Here is a 9,265-nt window from a genome sequence, read left to right on the forward strand (position 1 = left end):
AACGTTAAAATAAAAATTCAAACATAATTGTGTGTCATCTTATTTTATTAAATAATATTTTGTTATATTTTCCTTGTTTAGGAATGACATTATGCTACAATAATATATTTCTTTTTATTAATTTTATTTTATTTTAAAATAAATATTTATTTATGTTATTTTATTTTAAAACATTATTTATTTTTTTAATACTTTTTTAGCCTTGAAAATATTTTTAGCATTGTCCTTATATTTTTACATGTAAAATAAGAAGTTATTAAACTTTATATTGCCAAATTAGTTATTACAACATGATAGTATTTTTTTTTTTTTTTTTTTATGTTTGCTCTTACTTTATATTATGTTCAAAAGTTTAAAACTCTTTCTTAGTATTGTAAGACACTTATAACTAATTTTTTACCAAATAATACAAAATTTATGATTGCTTTCACTTGTTGATAAAAATTATAGAATATATAACTTAGAGAGCAACTGAAACTAGAGTGATTTAAAGGTATCACCGCATATATCAAATACAAAAATAAAATTACTTACAAGACATGTTTGTTTGTAGTGTCAAAGCATATTTTAATCTATGTAAAAATCAAACAGAGTTAATGAAATAGGGAATGTGATAAAGAGAATATACACATTAGAAGTTCTATTCACCCCTTAATTCTTGTGATAATTAAATGTCATTTATGATTGATATCCAACTCCATTAGAATTGCAAGTTCAATGTCCATATAAATGGGTAATAAAATTACATTGATATCTCTATAACTATCAAGCTTTGTCTTTTTTCAAGTTTATTACATCAAAACCAAATAATGTCATTTTTCAACATAACTATCAGTATTTATGATGAACAATGTGTTTAGTGGTCTAGTGGTCGTTTTAATTTTAAAATTACATTGATATCCCTATAACTATCAAGCTTTTGTCTTTTTTCAAGTTTATTACATCAAAACCTGAAGGACAATAATCGTAAGTAAAAGAGGGTGTGATGGATGAAAGTGATATTTTGAGATTTTAGTGGGCATATTACCCTTTTACCATTTTGAAATGAAGAGGTTGGAAGCAACGGACGGGGCATGTGCCTCCTCGCATCACAATTCATCAAGTGGGGGCGTCTTTGCCACCACATACAAACCCCATCCTTTGTCTTCCTTTTCCCATTATCATCACCATTTTCCTTCTTTTTATTTTTCATTTTTTAAAATTAATTTTCCTCTTTCTATCCCAACCTTTGCCACATTTTACCTAAATCAACACCTCCTAATCCAGTTACAACTTTATTCTCATAATTAAATCAAATAAATTAAGTTGAATTAATTTTGTTAGTTAAATGCTTGTTTTGGGATTAAAGAGTTTGCTATTGCCCCTTGACCATTGGCCTTTTCTGAGTAATTGTCCTAATCTTTCTTCAATGGTGTTCGGTACACTTACCTTTCCAATTTGTAGATTTTTCTTTTCTTTCCTTTCGAAAAATATTAACTTGTCTATTTCATTTCTGATAGGCATATATATGTGTCACGGACTTAAGGAGGAGTCCTGAATCCCACATCGAATATAAAACGGGGTCACTAGGATATAAAATGGTTCACACCATCTCTTTCTTGTAAGGTATTTTTTGTGGGATGAAACCGTGAGGTCATGGGGTTAGAGCGAAAAATACCTCACAAGGGTGTGAACTATGGCAGGAAAGTTGATCTGAGACACTGGATGAGTACATGCTCGAGTCCTGGAGTCACGCGGGGCGGAGGTTGAGTCTCGGCCCGTGACATATGCATTAGTATATCTATGTATTTAATTTCCCTAAATTCAATTATCCATTGATGTTGATGCATACATGAAGGCTATGTATTCTTTTTTTTTTTTTTTTAACATTTAAGATAAGAAAAAACCACAAGTTTCAAAGAAGATTTATATTAAATTTATAAATTATCTATCAAGAGAAATTGTAGATAGCGGAAATCGAATCTAAGAAAGACTATATATTCATACAATATTATGGAATTTTTTTCTAAAGAAAAGAATATATAGAACTAGAAAATTTTTGTTCCTTTAAAATTTCTTTTTTTATATAGTTACATTGAAGAGAGTTGGTTCATACTTTTCTTTTTTAAATGTATATATCACTAGAGTACTATTCACATTAAGCTTGATAATTATGCATTGAATAAGATAAGTAATTAATTTTGTATAAACTCAAAAAATAGCTTATAAAACTTAAAATAATATATTTAGAATTTAGGATTTAGTTTAGTTAATTCATACAATTTTTTTTTAATAATTGTATTTATGACCATTGGCCCTTTCTGAGTAATTGTCCTAATCTTTCTTCAATGGTGTTTGGTACACTTACCTTTTTAATTTATAGATTTTTCCTTTCTTTCCTTTTCAGAAATATTAACTTGTCTATTTCATTTCTGGTTGGTATATATAAGTATTAGTATATCCATGTATTTAATTTCCCTAAATTCAATTATCCATTTGATGTTGATGTATATATGAAGGCTATGTATTTATTTTTTTTAACGTTTAAGATCAGAAAAAACCACAAGCTTCAAAGAAGATTTATATTAAATTTATTTATTATCTATCAAGAGAAATTGTAGATAGCGGAAATTGAATCTAAGAAAGACTATATGTTCATACTACAATATTATGGAATTTTTTTTAAAGAAAAGAATATAGAACTAGAAAACTTTTGTTCCTTTAGAATTTTTTTTATACAGCTACATTGAAGAGAGTTGGTTCATCCTTTTTTTTTTTAAATGTAAATATCACTAGAGCACTATTCACATGAAGCTTGATAATTATGCATTGAATAAGATAAGTAATTAATTTTGTATAAACTCAAAAAATAGCATATAAAACTTAAAATAATATATATAGAATTTAAGATTTAGTTTAGTTAATTTATATAATTTTTCTACTAATTGTATTTATGACCATTGGCCCTTTCCGAGTAATTGTCCTTATCCGTCTTCAATGGTGTTTGGTACACTTAGCTTTTCAATTTGTAGATTTTTTTTTCTTTCCTTCTCGAAAATACTAACTTGTCTATTTCATTTTTGGTAGGTATATATATGTATTAGTACATCCATGTATTTTAATTTCCCTAAATTCAATTTTTTTTTGGGAAAAAGAAAATCTGGGGGTTAGATAAGCTGTTCAGTCTTCTAGATCAGGATAAGATGTGCTATACCTGACAGCCTAAAATAAATGGCTACAAGTCGTGTATTTAAGATGACCCTAACAAGTGACCACCGATAAGATGCGAATATAAGACCTTTACATCGAAGATGACAACTTTAATCGATTAAACCAATCACTTGTTAGTCACTAAATTCATTTATCCATTTGATGTTGATGTATACATGAAGGCTATGTATTCTTTTTTTTTTTTTTTTTTAACATTTAAGATCAGAAAAAACCACAACCTTCAAAGAAGACTATATATTCATACTACAATATTCATATTATCTATCAAGAGAAATTGTAGATAGCGAAAATCGAATCTAAGAAAGACTATATATTCATACTACAATATTATGGAATTTTTTTAAAAGAAAAGAATATATAGAACTAGAAAATTTTTGTTCCTTTAGAATTTTTTTTATATAGTTACATTGAAGAGAGTTGGTTCATACCTTTTTTTTAAAAAAATGTAAATATCACTAGAGTACTATGCACATTAACCTTGATAATTAAGAATTGAATAAGATAAGTAATTAATTTTGTATAAACTCAAAAAATAGCATATAAAACTTAAAATAATATATTTAGAATTTAGGATTTAGTTTAGTTAAATCATACAATATTTTTAATAATTGTATTTATGACCATTGACCCTTTCTGAGTAATTGTCCTAATCTTTCTTCAATGGTGTTTGGTACACTTACCTTTTCAATTTGTAGATTTTTTTTTCTTTCCTTTTTAAAAATATTAACTTGTCTATTTCATTTCTGGTAGGTATATATATCTATTAGTATGTCCATGCGTTTAATTTCCCTAAATTTAATTATCCATTTGATGTTGGTGTATACATGAAGGCTACGTACTCTTTTTTTTTTCCTTTAACGCTTAAGATAAAAAAAAACCACAAGCTTCAAAGAAGATTTATATCAAATTTATAAATTATCTATCAATAGAAATTGTAGATAGCGCAAATCAAATCTAAGAAAGACCATATATTTATACTACAATATTATGCAATTTTTTTAAAAGAAAAGAATATATAGAACTAGAAAATTTTTGTTCCTTTAGAATTTTTTTTTTATATAGTTACATTGAAGAGAGTTGGTTCATACTTTTTTTTTTAAATGTAAATACCACTAGAGTACTATTCACATTAAGCTTGATAATTATACATTGAATAAGATAAGTAATTAATTTTGTATAAACTCAAAAAAGTAGCATATAAAACTTAAAATAATATATTTAGAATTTAGGATTTAGTTTTGTTAATTCATACAATTTTTTTAACAATTGTATGTATGACCATTGGCCCTTTCTGAGTAATTGTCCTAATCTTTCTTCAGTGGTGTTTGGTACACATAGCTTTTCAATTTGTAGACTTTTCTTTTCTTTCCTTTTCAAAAATATTGACTTGTCTATTTCATTTCTGGTTGGTATATATATGTATTAGTACATCCATGTTTAATTACCCTATATTTAATTATCCATTTGATGTTGATGTATACATGAAGGCTATGTATTCTTTTTTTTTTTTTTTTAATGTTTAAGATCAGAAAAAACCCCAAGCTTCAAAGAAGATTTATATTAAATTTATAAATTGTCTATCAAGAGAAATTGTACATAGCGGAAATTGAATCTAAGAAAGACTATATATTCATACTACAATATTATGGCATTTTTTTAAAAGAAAAGAATATAGAACTAGAAAATTTTTGTTCCTTTAGAATTTTTTTTATATAGTTGCACTGAAGAGAGTTGGTTCATACTTTTTTTTTTTTTTAAATGTAAATATCACTAGAGTACTATTGACATTAAGCTTGATAATTATGCATTGAATAAGATATGTAATTAATTTTGTATAAACTCAAAAAATAGCGTAGAAAACTTAAAATAATATATTTAGAATTTAAGTTTAGTTTAGTTAATTCATACAATTTGTTTTAATAATTGTATTTATGACCATTTGGCCCTTTCTGAGTAATTGTCCTAATCTTTCTTCAATGGTGTTTGGTACACATAGCTTTTCAATTTGTAGACTTTTCTTTCTTTCCTTTTCAAAAATATTAACTTGTCTATTTCATTTCTGGTTGGTATATATATGTATTAGTACATCCATGTTTAATTACCCTATATTCAATTATCCATTTGATATTGATGTATACATGAAGGCTATGTATTCTTTTTTTTTTTTTTTTAACGTTTAAGATCAGAAAAAACCCCAAGCTTCAAAGAAGATTTATATTAAATTTATAAATTGTCTATCAAGAGAAATTGTAGATAGCGGAAATTGAATCTAAGAAAGACTATATATTCATACTACAATATTATGGAATTTTGTTTAAAGAAAAGAATATATAGAACCAGAAAATTTTTGTTCCTTCAGAAATTTTTTTTATATAGTTACATTGAAGAGAATTGGTTCATACTCTTTTTTTTTTAAATGTAAATATCACTAGAGTACTGTTCACATTAAGCTTGATAATTATGCATTGAATAAGATAAGTAATTAATTTTGTATAAACTCAAAAAATAGCATATCAAACTTAAAATAATATATTTAGAATTTAGGATTTCGTTTAGTTAATTCATACAATTTTTTTAATAATTGTATTTATGACCATTGGCCCTTTCTGAGTAATTGTCCTAATCTTTCTTCAATGGTGTTTGGTACACTTACCTTTTCAATTTGTAGATTTTTCTTTTTTTTCCTTTTCCAAAATATTAACTTGTCTATTTCATTTCTGGTAGGTATATATATGAATTAGTATATCCATGTATTTAATTTCCCTAAATTCAATTATCCATTTGATTTTGATGTATTCATGAAAGCTATGTATTCTTTTTTTTTTTTTTTAACATTTAAGATCAGAAAAAACCACAAGCTTCAAAGAAGATTTATATTAAATTTATAAATTATCTATCAAGAGCAATTCTAGATAGCGGAAATCGAATCTAAGACTATATATTCATACTAAAATATTATGGAATATTTTTTAAATAAAAGAATATGTAGAACTAGAAAATTTTTGTTCCTTTAGAATTTTTTTTATATAGTTACATTGAAGAGAGTTGGTTGATACTTTTTTTTAAAATGTAAATATCACTAGAGTACTATTCACAATAAGCTTGATAATTATGCATTGAATAAGATAAGTAATTAATTTTGTATAAACTCAAAAAATAGCGTATAAAACTTAAAATAATATATTTAAAATTTAGGATCTAGTTTAGTTAATTCATTCAAATTTTTTTAATAATTGTATTTATGATAAACAATGTGTTTAGTGGTGTGGTGGGTGTTTTAATTTATTTTAAAGAGTAAATGATTCCACTAAATTTTAACAAATCAAAAACACCCGTATATTTATCGGAGAAATTAATTATTATAAAATGAATTCAGATCAAGTTACAAGGGAGTTTTAAATCTTTAACTCTAATCTATTGAGTAAACGATTTTTATGTTGTATTTATCTCATATTGGTGGATTTATAAAGTCATTATATATTGATTATATTAATTAATATCAATTGATCTGCAATTGTTGTGGTACCATATTATAATATACCTAAATTAGTACTATGATTTTAGTTAAGTGCAATTCCTATTTAATTCTGTTTTTGGACCCATAATGGGATGAGTTAATTTTGACTGATATGTTTGGAGAGGTCTTTACTCTCGCCTCTATATATATGAGACTTAGAGATTGAATTTCATAACTTCAGTTTAAGAGGTAGAAAGTAATTTTCTCTAATTTTATTTTACAGTTCTCCAATTGGACATCAAAGGCAGGCTTTGAAGAGCTTGTGACGAATGCATCAATTTTGTGGTCATGGATTTAGCGGGATTGAGGTATCACCTGCATCCAAGTCAGCTTTAATTTCTATGAAATTGTATTAGTAACCTTATGAATTCTAGACTAAAACCAACATTTTGTACGATGACTAAATTGGTAAATTAATTTCAATTGATTGAGAGTAAGTCAATAGGTGCGACATACATTGTTGGAAAGATCTATTTCTTAACTTTCTAGTGCATTTTATAACTTTTCATTTGAAGTTTTCTGAAGGGAGATATGAATGACTTATTGCAAATAGGTTCACTGGTTAAATTCCTGCACATTGTGTGATTTTGAGATTTAAATTGTATTGATTAGCATTGAATTAGCAACTTGCCATACATGGTTAGAAAATTTTGTCTCTTTAACTTTCTAACACATTTTATAGCTTATAATTATTTGAACATTCTTACGTAAAGTTATGTTTAGAAGTTTTCAAACTTTTTCTTAATGTGGTAAGTTATCTCTAATAAATTTTATGCCAAATGATACAAACTTTACTATTCCTCTCACTTGTTTACATTAAAATTTTTGATTTTTTTTATTTTAAAATGCCAATTCTTTTATGTTGTTTTTTAGTAGCAATTATCCTTACATATTTATAGGAAAAATTATTAATTTAAAATTTATATTATCAAGTTAATTATTATGTTATAATAAAGTCTTTTTACATTATTTCTAACCTTCCATTACATTTAAAATTATCATAACTTTATCATAGGTGCTATAACACTTCTACCTATTTTACTCAAAATAATATAAATTTTACAATTCATCTCATCTATTTACATTAACATTTTTAATTTTAATTATAAATTATTTTATGTTTTTTTTTTAGTTTTAAAAGTTTTTTTCAGTTATTATCTAGAAAAAAATATTAATTTAAATTTAAATTTAAGTAAAAATCAAATAAAGCAAATGAAATTGGAAATGTGATAAAGAGAGTATACATATTAGAAGTCCTATTCACCTCATAATTCTTGTGTTAATTAATAAATGTCATTTATGGTTGATCTACTATATTAAAACTTGCAAGCACAATATCCATATGAAAGGGTAAAATGACATTGATATCCCTATAATTATCAAGCTTTTGTCTTTTTTCAAGTTTATTGCATCAAAACCAAATAATGTCATTTTTCAATAACTTGACCAATTTTTCAATATATAACATGACTAGTAGTGTTTATGGTGAGCAATGTATTTAGCAGTGGGTGTTTTAATTTATTTTTAAAAGTAAACGATTCTTTAAACAAAAAAAAGGTAATTGATTCCACAAAATTTTAACCAACCGAAAATACACATATATTTATCAACCTTTAAATATGAAAAATGATATAATAGGTTGACAGGTAAACTAAAAAAATATAAATATGGTTTTATTTATTTTATTCATTTATCAAATAAAAATAATATTATAGATTACATGTTTTGTACTTATTTTTATCTAATTTTATAAAAAATCTATTTGTGGCAAGTTGTCTCTGAGGGGTAAAACCTTGAAATCATAGGAGAGAGAAAGATAGCAATTAATAATAAAGGTTTAGGTTGATCCTAGCGTTTGTGTTTTGATGCTCAAGTCAAAGATTGATCAAGATAGGAAATGGGAAAGAGATAGCTGTTGTAATGATTTTGAGACCACTAGATATAAAAATTTTATAACCGAGGAAAATAGAGGGAGTTACCACTAATTTTTTTAAGGTGTGATTGATCATTCAAAAGTTTTTCTTTTTAATAAAACTATAAAAACAAGCTTAAATTTATCAAAAAAATAATTTTTGGTCTACGAAAAACAAGATTGAGTTCAAGAGTTAGTTACGTGTGAGGAAGAATTAGCACATTCACAACACTCATAAATTGATACCAATTAATCATGTAATAGTTTCGGTGTTGGATAAAATGGTTTCAATTTGAAATTTAATAATAATTCCCTTTATTCTTTGAAAAAGAAATTTTTTTATTAAAGTTCTTTATTTAAGAATATCAAGAAAATCTTTAAGTTAAATAATTACTTTAAAATTTTTCAATATCTAGGCAAAGCACAAAAAATTATTTCCCTTAGAATGTCAATTTAATTTTATTTAAAAATCTATTTTTTGATCAATACTTTTCACAAAAAATCTTATGCAAAAACTAATGATACTACAATTAACTAAGAAACAATAGTAAAAGGCATAAACATGTGAAATGAATACAAGTAATAATAAATAAATGCATATATGCCAATGGATGATATGCCTAATG

The sequence above is a fragment of the Durio zibethinus genome, chromosome 12 (assembly GCF_047325235.1).
Source record: "Durio zibethinus cultivar Kanyao isolate XHJ-2024 chromosome 12, ASM4732523v1, whole genome shotgun sequence".
Lineage (NCBI taxonomy): Eukaryota > Viridiplantae > Streptophyta > Magnoliopsida > Malvales > Malvaceae > Durio > Durio zibethinus.